This window comes from Nymphalis io, chromosome 23 (genome assembly GCF_905147045.1).
Source record: "Nymphalis io chromosome 23, ilAglIoxx1.1, whole genome shotgun sequence".
NCBI lineage: Eukaryota > Metazoa > Arthropoda > Insecta > Lepidoptera > Nymphalidae > Nymphalis > Nymphalis io.
Window position 1 is genome coordinate 3217232 of NC_065910.1, and position 13993 is coordinate 3231224.

A 13993-nucleotide genomic window follows, 5' to 3' on the forward strand; every position below is an offset into this window, starting at 1 on the left:
CCATAAATCAATCTGTATTTCATATCGCGTTTAATGTTGGAAGTTATCCGTCGCTATCGTCCGGAAAAGCCCATGAAACGGATATTGACTTTCCCATACTGGTGTTTCTATCGGGATTAATAGCAAATGGAGGTCAAATATGACCCAGTTATCTTTGTTAACCCTATGAAAACATAAGTTATAAGTTTTACATGTGTATCTGTGTGTCTGTCTATGGCATTGTACTGAGTGGATGAACCGATTTTATCGTATTTTAGTTTTTAAGGTGACTTGATCGAGAGCGTTCTTAGCTATGATTAAAACCAGTACAGTTGTATGAAAATCATCAGTTCTTTTCTGTTCAGTTTTCTGTGAATTCAATGATATTACAATAACATGGAAACCCGAGATGGCCCAGTTGTTAGAACGCGTGAATCTTAACCGATAATCGTGGATTCAAACTCGGGCAAGCACCATTGAATTTTCATGTGCTTAATTTGTGTTTATAATTTACCTCGTACTTGACATTGAAAGAAAACATTGTGAGGAAACCTGCGTGTATCTAATTTCACTTAAACTCTGCCACATGTGTATTCCACGTACCCGCACTGGAGCAGCAGGGTGGAATAAGCTCCAAACCTTCTCTTCAAAAAAAATGGAGAGGAGGCCTTTATACCAGCAGTGGGATATTCACAGGCTGTAACTTTTTAAAATGTTTAGATTCGAAGGAGTCGCAACGTTGATGCAAGGACGGAGCAAGATGGAGGAGCGTGGTGGAATAAGCTCCAACCCCTCTCCTCAAAAAAGGAGAGTAGGCCTTAGCCTTTCCTTTTCACGCATGATGTATTCCAAAACAATTAAAAATGGAAATTTTATAGATAAACAATCATAATTATATTAGAAATCGAAAACTCCGCTTTATTCTAGTAGTAAACTCAGTAACAGCCTGTGAATGTCACACTGCTGGACTAAGGCCTCTCCCTTTTTGAGAAGGTTAGGAGTTTATTCCACCACGCTGCTCCAATGCGGGTCGGTTAAAGCTTTATTCTATGTAACACAAAATATTAATATATAAAAGTATACACAAACTTGGTGCCTGAATTGATTGATAAGTTATAGAACAAAGTTTTAAAACTGTTTCAGTTTTTTTTTAATGTTACTATCGATAACAATTCATAATAAGTTTTATTCGCGTCATGTTTATAGATATTAAAGTTTCATTGACGTATAAAAGTAAGAAAGTATTGTTATTGTACTGTCTTGTGATAATAGAAGCAACCCCGTTACATGATGCAATCATTATTATTGGAAAGAAGTATTCTCAAATATTGCCAACATACGAAAATGTCGCAACAGCAATACTACTAAGCAAATTAAGTGTGGATAGAATACAAACATTTACCGAGCTTGATTTCTTTGATGTTACTAAAAACCGACAATTAGTCGACCTATTTCCAGATGAAGCAAATATTTCCGTTTGTTAGTAATTATATTTAATTTCCATATACATATATTATACTATACATAGTTTTAATTTCAGTTTGATAAAGAAGAAATAAATCTATATAAATGAAAAAAATTGAAGCGTCTGTCTATAATTTAAAAATAAATGCCTCACATGATATGAATGCGTTAATTGTCCAAATAATAAGTGACTATTGAACAACAACTGGTTGCCCTTTTTTCTAAGTTACAACGACACCAGCTAAATATATAAGAACATAGCAATTAACGCTTGAATGGCATTAAATTAATAATCATTATTATTACAAAAGATAACTATGACATTTTTTTTAATCAAATTTAAAATAGTCCCCCCCGATTCCCATCCGACTCAAAGCTAGCCATAATGCAGGCCGCATTTCCACGCTGTACGGCAATGGACAACCTCTGTGCCAAGTAGGACCCGGAGCGATTGTCAAATCCCCTCTCTCTAAGGCGACAGCCAATCTCCCTGATTAAAGTAAGGGCATCCGACCCCCAACATCCCAACGCCTAGAACGCTAGTGACACAAATAAAAAAAATTTACACAAGGGGTCATATTTCTCCCGCTTTCTCGCTGCTGCACTCTCATTAGCCGCTCCAGCCGTCCGTGCTGTGAGAGCCAGGTGAGAGACCACGAAGGTAATAATTGAATGTATACTCTATTCCAATCGAAGGAGTAAAGATAAACAATCCTTAGATTTACATACTCCATTTGCTAATAATTCTACTTTATTATACGCTACAAAAAGTTGTTGATTCATATATTTCTATTTATAATAAACACTATGTAAAACACTTACAAAGTTCCGATAGCAACTTCGCCGATATTCAGAACACCATATTTTCTTGAACCCATAATGAATATATATGATATCACTTGAATTCAATGTTCTAGTTCTTATTTGTCTTTACTCTTCCTGTGATTGGAAAAAGCTATAAATATTTATTACCCAAGTTTTTAATTCTTAGAAATAAATTAACTAATGTGGGTCACAAATGAGCCGAGTTTAGCTACAATATTAATTATTAGATTTATATAATCCTAAAAGGTTTTCTAGGAAATTAATTATTTTACTATAATCCACGAGTTAGTATTTTAGTAACGTTCGTTGTAGACTCTATTTCCTGAGGATGATCCGGTTATGTGGTCATACGTGAAGCGAGTGTTTAATGGCGGTGGTAGGGTACAGTGTACACATTTTTACAAGCCCTATGTGTATACGTCTTACTGATATCCATATTAATATTATAAATGCGATAGTAACTCTGTCTGTTAGGCTTTCACGGCTAAAAAGCTGAAATGAATTTGATGAAGTCTGGTATGAAGCATATTTAAGCCCTAAGGACGGGATTTTTTTAACCTTACATCTATAAAATAATAAAAATAAAATAATTATCTAGATCGGTTCGAAAACATAAAATTTACAGCCGAACATACATAAAAAATATAGAAATAGAGACAAATATGTTGACACCTCATTCCTTGATATCGGTTAAGGGTCAAATCTTGCAACTGTATTTTAAACCAGTTCCACTTAACCAGTAACAGTACAGTAACAGCCTGTATATGTCTCACTGCTGAGCTAAGACCTCCTCTCCCTTTTTGAGGAGAAGGTTTGGAGCTTATTCCACTTAACCGATTGAAGTTAAATTGCACAGTTTTAGCGCCGGTGACAATACGAACACTATCACTACAAAATATAATACGTCCACTCGCCGTCTACCGAACTGTCTAGTCTGAAGGCGGACGAGCATATGGGCCACCTGACGGTAAGTGGTCACCAAACGCCCTTAGACATTGGTATTGTAAGAAATGACAACCATCACTTACATAGCCAATGCGCCACTAACCGTGGGAACTAAGATTTTATGTTCCTTGTGCCTGTAATTACACTGGCTCACTCACCCTTCAAACCGGAACACAACAATAACAAGTACTGCTGTTTTGCGGTAGAATATCTGATGAGTTGGTGGTACCTACCCAGACGCGCTTGCACAAAGCCCTACCACCAGTGAATGAACGAATGAACGAAGTGTTTCATGGCAAGGGTTTAGGTGTATTCATTATGGTTTTCAGCAAATTGGCTGAAATATGACGATAATCGTTAAAGATGTCGGGAAAAGTCATGCCCACTGAGAGTATTACTGGGGGTCGTAGCGTAAATCAAAGATTTAGAATATTACGGTATTACGGTTTAAACGTATTATGTGGACGCTTATTCTACCCTTGCGAAGCCGGGACGGGTATCTAAATATTAATCGGTTTCATGAGGAGACATAAAAACTTATGTTTAAAAACATGCTTACAAACTTATGTTTTCATTTTATGTCAACTTATGTATTTTGTTTGCTATAAAAGCGATTTGTTAGTATTATTTTTTTAAGACTAAGACACTTATTACAATTTCATATCATGGAATTTCGTTAAATAACAACCATAAAATTTTTGTTTAGGTTAGTAACTGTCGAATTATCAAAATAAAATCTTTACAAAAAAGGTTTTATTGCAACTAAATAACCTCGTACATTTTTATTATAGCGGCAACATTCTACATATAATGGTTTTTGTTTGAGCAGCTGTAACTTTAAGATTTTTTTATATACAGTAGAACAGTTTTAATCTGATGCTCGAATAAGGAACCCGATCTTCGAGAGGTTTAATTACAGAGAGTTTGCGAATTCTAATCACCCAACTCTTTTATCTCTTCGTTCTCGTTCCTCAAAGTTTATAATTAACATGAAATTATATGATGTAAAATATTTTATACCGGATATTGTTTTCTAATTGGTATGAAATACGATGAGAGTAAATACTATGTACGTCATTTATACGTTATTTTTGGTGTTTATTGTTAGGGTAATTTATTATAATTAAAAAATACGGTTATTAAAGCATTTTTAACTTATTTATAGAATAATATACATATATAAAAAAACAATATTTTCAAACTATTACAATTTTAACTCAATTTAAACTGTACATAACGAAATGTAGCCGCTACTGTGATGAATACTAAAAAGCCACGAACAATACCGTAACGGTTGTCTGAATATAATAAGAAATACAAATTGCTTCAATTCACAACTCGTGCAACGTTTATTTCACACTTAATATTTCCAATCATGGCTGATTTTCAGAAACTTTAGTATAATACCACAGAGAACTAAATACTAATCCGTACCTTTTACAGCGCAGGTTCGAAACTTGTACGTCAATCACGACCTTGTAATCTTTACCTAATCTATAATCCATAAATCCTCATCATTAAATACATTACTCCAAATTAAAGGCAAAAGAAATAGGGAAAGGTGTGCTAACGATTAAAAGGCTAGGTTTCTGAACACTAATATACTTGTGCATCTTGTGATACAGCTCTCCGCCGAGGTCAAAATCGCATGTGGCGAAGAGCTACTATTACAATCCAATCACGGGAGAATCTTTACAAAGAGATTTCGTCAGCATGTTAGTATGAAATGTGTTAGGTATAAAAAAGTAACTTACGTCCATCCTCGGGGATCAAGCATTCCTCATGCCAAAATTTATTAAAATCTTTGAGATGGTTTAGACGTGAAAGCGTAACAGACAGACATAGTTATTTTCGCATATATATATATATATATATATATATATATATATATATATATAAATAATATCCTAGGACATTTTTCACACACGCCCATCTGATCCCAAATTAAGCTTGTACAAAGCTTGTGCTATGGAAACCAGACAACTGATATACTGCATATACTACTTTTCTTTTATAAATACATACTTATATAGATAATTACACCCAGACTTAGGACAAACAGACATGTTCATGCACAGAAATGTCTGTCCTGGGTAGGAATCGAAACCACAACCTTCGGCGTGAAAGGCAAGTATCTACCAACCACGCCAACCGGCTCTCGTATGATATAATCTAATATTAGTATACATTAAAGTGGACTCTTACAAGCACTTTTGAATCGTATTTTACGTTACGTAAGTTTATTAAACTTGAAACGATAACGATTATGAACTTGGATTGTACGCATTTACATAACGTACATTTATATTATACACGAATAAGTGACAACTAAACGACTTATTGAATATAGTTTTGGCATGTAATGCCTTTAAGAAAACATGGCGCTGAATATTTTAACTGGTGGTAGGGCTTTGTGCAAATTCGTCTGAATAGGTATCAGATATTCCCACTCATCAGATATTCTACCTCAAAACAGCACTGGTATTGTTGTGTTCCGGTTTGAAGGTTGAGTGAGCCAGTGTAATTATAAGCACGAGGGACATAACACCTTAGTTCCCGAGGTTTGTGGCGCATTGGTGATTTAAGCGATGGTTAACATTTCTTACAATTTTGTGTTAACATTTCTTACAATTAATGTCTATGGGCGTTGGTGACCACTTACCATGGTGGCCCATATGCTCGTCCGTCTACTAAAGACTGATAATAATTTTGTTTAATTTTATTGAAACGGCGTTTTAACAAAATGTTTTGACCCAATTTTCATCATTTTTGAGAATAGGTACGTACATTGGGGGTAAACACAACGTGTTCTCCGTGTCAAAGCTTGCTTCCTACCAAATTTGAAGAAATTCAGTGATTTAGCCTTCAAAGCGCAGCAGACAGACGTACAGACAAAGTCACTTTCGTAATTAAAATATTAGTATTTAAATAAAGATAACAAGCGCAAGTTTCTATTAAAAAATTAAATTAAATACACCCGCAGTACGCTTACTAATTATTCGGAAAAGATGTAACAATACATAATACGAATGATGTTGAACCAGTGACCTACTTCTCGCTGTCAAGGTTTTATTTGTTGAACGAATTAAAACCAGTTCGTTTGAACCCTCGTGAGGGATAACATCCGCACAAAGGTTGTAAACATTGAGAGACCTTCTAGATTGGACACTTGATAACGTTTGTCTTTCTCAAAAAGCTTTAATATAATGTAAACATAGATGAAAGATGCTTTGCTTGAAGACCTTTTGTTCTTTTTATGGGGTAATTAACTTTTTGAACGTCATATTTAAAAGTACGCTTTATATATTGTTTAAAAAAATATATTTTATTAAGATTAAAATGCAACATACAGTTCAATAAATATGAACATTAAATAAAGTACAATAAAAAATAAATCGACTTAATCCAAATTATAAGCACATTAGACAGAATATTTTCCATTAGAATTAGTCCAATTAAATATCAAGAAAATGGCAATATAAAGTATATTGTCCTACAAAAAAAAATTAAAATAAAATTTTATATGTAATTATTGTAATATAAAATATAGAGAGATAAAAGCTTATAAATAATGTTATACTTGATTCGTAGCATAAGTTAGACGAAGGACGATTACACGAACAAACATCTGAAAAATATCTTATGGCGAATGGGAACAAAAAAAAAGCCGAGATGGTCCAGGTAAGAGCGCGTGAATCTTAAGCGATGATCGTGGGTTCGAACCCGGGCAAGCAGCACTGATTTTTCATGTGCTTAATTTGTGATTATAATTCATCTCGTGGTTGACGGTGAAAGAAAACAGTGAGGAAATCAACCTGCATGTGTCTAATTTCACTGAAATTCAGCCACATGTGTATTCCACCAACCCACATTGGAGCAGTGTGGTGGAATAAGCTCCAAAACCTTCTCCTCAAAAAGGGAGAGCAGGCCTTAGCCCAGCAGTGGGACATTCACAGGCTGTTACTGTACTGTGAATGGGGACAATTCACTTGACGTAGCTTGCTACCGTATTTGTATCAATTCTCTGAATACGACAATATGATAAGTGAGTGAACATAATTCATTATATTTGCTTAAATTGCATAAGAAAACAGTAAAAGTAACAAATTTGTGTTACATGTCTATATTCACTTGTCGCTTCTTAGTTATATAAAACAAAAGAGTCACGACCTCAAAGAAACAAGATTGAATTTGCATCATGGAAAGGTGATGAGATAAAATTTAGATTTTCAAAAAATTATAACTTCCCAATGGAAAATTAATACAAATTGTGTGTTTTTGAAATACGAACGATTTAATTTTTAACGATTTTTTTTTAGTAAGCATCGATGGAATGTGGTATTTTATTTCAACTCATTTACAATATGTTTACTAATAAATATAAACCAACTCTGAATATTCACGTATATCAAAAAATTCAAAATAATGGGATAACCACCCATCAAACATCTTCATCACTTGACAAACTACTTCCTTTACATATATAATCCAGTTAACAAATGTACAACACGTTTCGATAAAGTCTAGCAAGCAAATAGATCGTTCTATGTTCTCAACGCGTTCGACGGTCGAAAGATAACAAACATTGAATGCGATAAAAAACCAACAATGAAGTATTTTCAGGTCGATTGTTGCCGCGATAATTCTAGTTTTCTTATGGGAACGTATGGGAATATCATGCAACACGATCCGTGGTGTAACGTTACGATCGAAATCGTTTGAGCGTGATGGAGAAATAATCTCAACTACGCGAGATTATAAAAGTCATTAATGACTAACTATATATGTCGACCAGTTCAACCCAATTAGTACAATTTGTGACAGTTCGTAGATAGTAAATGATTTTGTGAAACGTATGAGATGTCTAAACATCCTACACAGGATCATATTTAAGTCAAAAGTATGTAAGCATCCCACTGTTGGGCTAAGGCTTCCTTTTGAGGACAATGTTTGGATATAATTTCACCATATTGCGCCAATGAGCCGAGATGGTTCACTGTTTAGATCGCGTAATCTTAACCGATCATCGTGGGTTCAAACCCTTAATTTTCATATGCTTAACTTGTGTTATTTATAATTCACTTGTGCTTGATGGTAAAGCAAACATCGAGAATTGACTGAAATTCTGCCACATCTGTATACCACCATCTCAGCGTGAGTGAGGAGTTCAGCCAACTCTTTAAACTCACAATTCTCTACAGTTTTATTCGTGCCTTTAGTGAATCTATTGTTTTGATTGAGTCTTGTATTTGTCGTGTACTTGGAGATACAATAGTACTCAAGTATTTACGCAAATAGTATGTATTTGCGTAAATACTTGAGTACTATCGTATCTACCTACCTTATTTCTCTTTCATAATCTGATTGGGCAGCAACCTACGCTAAGCTACGTGCTTTCAATAACAAAGTTGTAATCATTGTCGGCTCCACAATCCGGACTGCTATTGAGAAATTATTGCCAGAAAAATCTATACACGTTTCATTGGCCCGATCCGGGATTTCAACTCAATAACTCGGGATCTTAAGCACTGTACAGTAACAGCCTGTTAATGTAACACTGCTGGGCTAAGGCCTCCTCTCCCTTTTGAGGAGAAGGTTTTGGAGCTTATTCCACCACGCTGCTCCAATGCGGGTTGGTAGAATACACATGTGGCATAATTTCAATGAAATTAGACACATGCATATTTCCTCACGATGTTTTCCTTCACCGTCAAGCACGAGACGAATTATAATCACAAATTAAGCACATGAAAATTCAGTGGTGCTTGCCCGGGTTTGAACCCACGATCGTCGGTTAAGATTCACGCGTTCTAACCACTAGGCCATATCGGCTTTTCTCTCCGATCTTAAGCAGTATAAGTTAATCACTAAGCTACTATTAGTCAACCTACAAAACTAACGCACTATAAGCTAGTCATTATCCTATTAAATTAGTCGACTACAAAAACTTCCACTAATAAACATACTGTAAATTTAATGCTTGTGAGATAGAACAACAAAGTAATCACAAATACATAAATAATGTCATTAAAATCGTCTGTACATATGTATAAACAAATATTCGACAATACTACGATATGATATTGCTTGCATTTATTAATAGATCATCTAAACAGTACAATAAAACATTTATTGAATGTGATATATTTCATCTCTCCCTTAAAAAATTCAAACTGCAAGTAAAAGAAATATTATACTCTCAAGAGCCTTAATTTACTCATGCATTTTTAATTAATTAATTATAAATTGATTATTTATTATTAAATTATGTTTTCTTGATTTAAAAATTAAATTTATATTAAATTAAATTATATAAATGAATTATATAATTTCATGCACCTATTAAATATAAAAAATGTCTTGTTTTGTAATTACTTATGATTAATTTATAAATGGAAACTGTTTTGGTTTATGAATTGTTTTATATTTTTTATTTTATTGTAATTATTTCACTGTTTGTTTCCTGTACACTAAATAAATAAATAAATAAATTGACACACGGCTATTCGATTACTTTAAGCCGTGATTATGATGTAGTGTAAAATCAAATTCCGCACTGCACGCCGCGTGATGAAATACAACGATGTGAAAATAAAAAAATAAATTAAAAACAACATCAACTGCTAAAGAAAAACGGGGTTTTGAAACGTACGAAACAAGAAAATTTACTTGTCCGAAATTCTTAATATCAATATTTATCATCTAACGAGTTCTCGTCCGCGACTTCAACCCCGTGTTATGGGGGGCAAGCGTTCGGTATAAAAAAGTGGCCCGCGTCTTTCTTTGGGGTTTAAGCTTGATTCATATCAATTGTCATCAAAATCGGCTCAGTAGCTTAACCGTGAAAGTGTAAGCAGACAGACACACAGAATGACTTTCGCATCTATAATATTAGTATATTATCTATGCTAACAACTTGCACATACATTTTAATTTAATACATAGGAATAGTGTTATTCAGAGGTGAGCCGTGGTCGCTACCATACCCTAATGGTCGTTTACTACTGATATAAAATATAACACTACAAAATGTATTGTGTAAACAAACCTAACGAATCATTATCTTACAAATTGACGAGCCGGATGGCGTGGTTGGTGGACGCTTGCCTTTCACGCCGAATGTTGTGGGTTCGATTCCCACCCAGGACAGATATTTGTGTGCATGAACATGTCTGTTTGTCTTGAGTCTGGGTGCAATTATCTATTTAAGTATATATTTACAAAAGAAAAATAGTATATGCAGTATATCAGTTGTCTGGTTTCCATAGTAAAAGCTCTGTACAAGCTTAATTTGGGATCAGATGGCCGTGTGTGAAAAATGTCCCAGGGTATTATTATTATTAAATTGAAGATAGTATATTTTTGATTTCCACAGCCGGAAAAAGGCATCCCATTTAAATCGACATAATTTTTACCTTCATCGCTGAGCACAAATCTCTTTGGTGCTTGCCCGAAGTTAACTAATATGCACGCTTTGTATAAACTGGGTCATTTCGCTTGAGGACATTTATCATTGCAAACATCTGTCTGGTCGTGATTACATTTTTCGACCGTCGGCCTTATGATGTCCTCCTGACCTATTCCGGCCACGGCGGCCATTCTTCTCGGACACTAGCCGTATATATATATTATCGTGCACGTGCACTATATATTATCCTAATAAATGAGCCCCATCTTCAACTACTTTTTAGACTGTAAAACATTATCAAGACATTCAAATGATTCGCAAGCAGCTAATAAAATATTTAATTTACGATAATTCTAACAATGGTGAATGAAAATCTAAGGACCGTAGAATTTCATAAACAGAAGGTACGTCATCAGAACTACCGCAAAGCAGCAAAACTTTTTTTTGGCGTTAAATAGCTGAAGGATGAAAGTTTGTAAGAGCAGGAATATATATAATTATTATAGGTTTGTGAGTGGCAGCGCATTGACACTATAATTATGATTTATATTTCAGTTAGTGGCGACAACCTATTCACCAGACAGCCCATAAGCTCATCTGCTTTCCATACTTATAAAATTATTTGTCCAGACTGACTATCAACGCACCGCCTAAACTACTGAGCCTAGAAAATGGAAATTTGTAACATAGGTTTTTTTTATAACGTATATAACCACAGAGAAAGGATTTTTGTAAATTTCAACTTTAAGGGGGAAATTTAAGGGCTACGTTTGTATGAACTTTACCCGTAAGTCGGAACGGAAAGTAATATTACTATAAATTAAAATGCGTTGAAATTGCATTAACATTAATTATAGATGAACAAGTAATCAATACACATTAATAGGAAATTAACAGCGGTGCGGAAACTGCACGTGTCTTCCTGGGGCGGTTTCCGCCCCGAAAGAAACAAGGTCATGTGTCGGAAATGGAGCTGCTATGAAATTGGATACTATTTCTATTTGAAATTGGATTATTTAAAACGGTTGCAACGAATATGGAACAATGTAACTTTTCGATTTTTTTTAATTTTTTTTTTAATTGTTTATTTATTTTAATTGTTTCGGCGATCTTGTTGTGCAATTTCATGATATTAATGAAACTTGTTGTAAAATAAATATTGATTTACCAGAGAAACATGTGAACAGGTGTGATAAAGATTTGAATAAATAATTTAAAAAAAATGCCAATGATAAATTGTAATTTAAGGATTATAATTATTTAATAAGAAAATAATACAAAAACTAAAGAGCCTTTTTAAAAAAAAAAATTTCAACGTCAGAAGCGAAGTGCTTCTAAATTTGAATTCCGTGTTATAAATAATGAAAATAAAAATTAAAGGTAATATTTTTTTAATTTTTAGAAAATTATAACAGTATAATAAAAATACAGACACGTAAATAAACGTCGGTGAACATTAATATTTTTATCTGTGCAATAGATATGTTTACAATAATGTAATCATGTACAGAAATTATTCATATTGACAACGGTGACATACAAGTACGTTGATTAATTAATTGAATGGCAATAATACTAATCATTATTTTTATCGCTTCTTTATCTAAATAATTTTTAATTTTTAGAAATAAATCGAAATGTAATACTAAAATTAAATCCATTAATCAAAATATAAATTTTGTATCTAATTATAAATCACAAACAACAAAATTTTAAAATAATTTTGATATATACTTTTATACATTATATAAATTTGTGCTAAGCTATGTCATAATGTTTTTTTTTTTAATTAAATAGAACTATATTAATTTTTTTTTCTGACAAGTTACTGTTTAAGTGGACCATTTTAAAATCAAAATAATCGTTAATCCATTTTAAAATGTCACATTACGTAACTAAGCACAAAGGCGCAACAAGTAATCGTATGGAACAACTTAACAAGTAAGGTAATACATACCAAATACAATCGCACTACATTTTCGAAAGTGGAACACTAATTTAATTAAGTCTTGACCACAAAAAGACACATATTTTTATTTAAAACCAAACACTCATTGTTGAAAGAAATACATCAACAAGTCCCGAAATTTTAAATTTATATATAGAACAGTCAAAAATCGAATGTAGAATTTGTTCTTTAGCAACAATATTTAAAAATGGAATGTTTCGCGTGTGAAAATCGCTAAAATATAATATTATTTTGACAGTCGCTGCTCGGGCAGCTACCTAGCCTTTGTACGGGCTAGGTAATTTGCGCATGCGTAAAATCGATCCACCAAGCACGACGAAGGCTGAACTATTCAACAGTCTCAGTCACCCCAGAGATTTGTTCGGGATACTTACTTAAATTGAAATTCCACCGTACTATCGTATGAAAACTTCATATATGTGTAACATACAAGGTAGCTTACAATAGGCGATAAACATTTTAAGAACGACATTGGTAATTGCCTCTAAAAAAGTATTGACTTTCGATGTATGCAGAAGTAAATATAAGTATATATTTCACAGTTCGTAGCATTCAAAAAAAATTTTTTTAAGAATATTAATTGCATACAGTTATAACAATAACTTAAAAAATAAACAATTATGTCTCGCTTGATAGAGCGTAAAAACATTACAATTTAACCATTTCTAATTATGAAATAAACTTAATACCGACGTTATTCCTTGAAGTAATTTTGACGAACTCGCCTAAATAATGAAAAATTTACAAGACAAAGCATCATTCGCCGTTAGAATGTAATTTTACCTTGTAGCAAATTGCTTCATCTTATGTTTTCATGAATAACTTAAGAAACCAAAATGAAAAATATATTTTACTTGTAAGCAGAAACGTTTATGAGATAATTGAAATCTAACGAGGTTTTGTAAAATATCCGCCAGGTTTTTAAAGTAAAAAATTAATTAACTCTTTCCGCCCGGGGTCAAACCGGGGGCCTGGTGTGGAGCACACGTGATAACCGCTACACTACGGAAACAATATCAAAATTAAAAAAAAAAAAACAGATTTGATATACAGTATTATTTTTAATTTGTTTACTAAAACTATAGTATTTCTCTCTTCTTTTAGTTAATCGTTTTTGATTATATAATATATTTAGGAAAGTTCGGTTTAAAGAAATCGCGAATAGTTCCTCGAGTCACAGTACTAATAAGATGCAGCAAAAAACGTACGCATCTCCAATCACGACTGATAGAAAAACGTAGCAGAATTTCATCTAACACATACAGTTTTTTCACGATGTTTTCCTTAATCGACGAACACGAAATGAATTACTAACACAAATCAACGTTCTTACTGGTGGTATCGCTTTGTGCAAGCTCGTCTGGGTAGGTACCACCCACTCATCAGATATTCTACCGCAAAAC

At 33.4% G+C, this 13993-nt stretch overlaps 1 protein-coding gene across 3 annotated transcripts in view; it reads right to left on the reverse strand.

The window, feature by feature from the left end:
• Positions 1-13993, reverse strand: part of LOC126777615 (A-kinase anchor protein 13) — a 51018-nt gene that overhangs the window by 33178 nt on the left and 3847 nt on the right. The window lies entirely within an intron of this gene.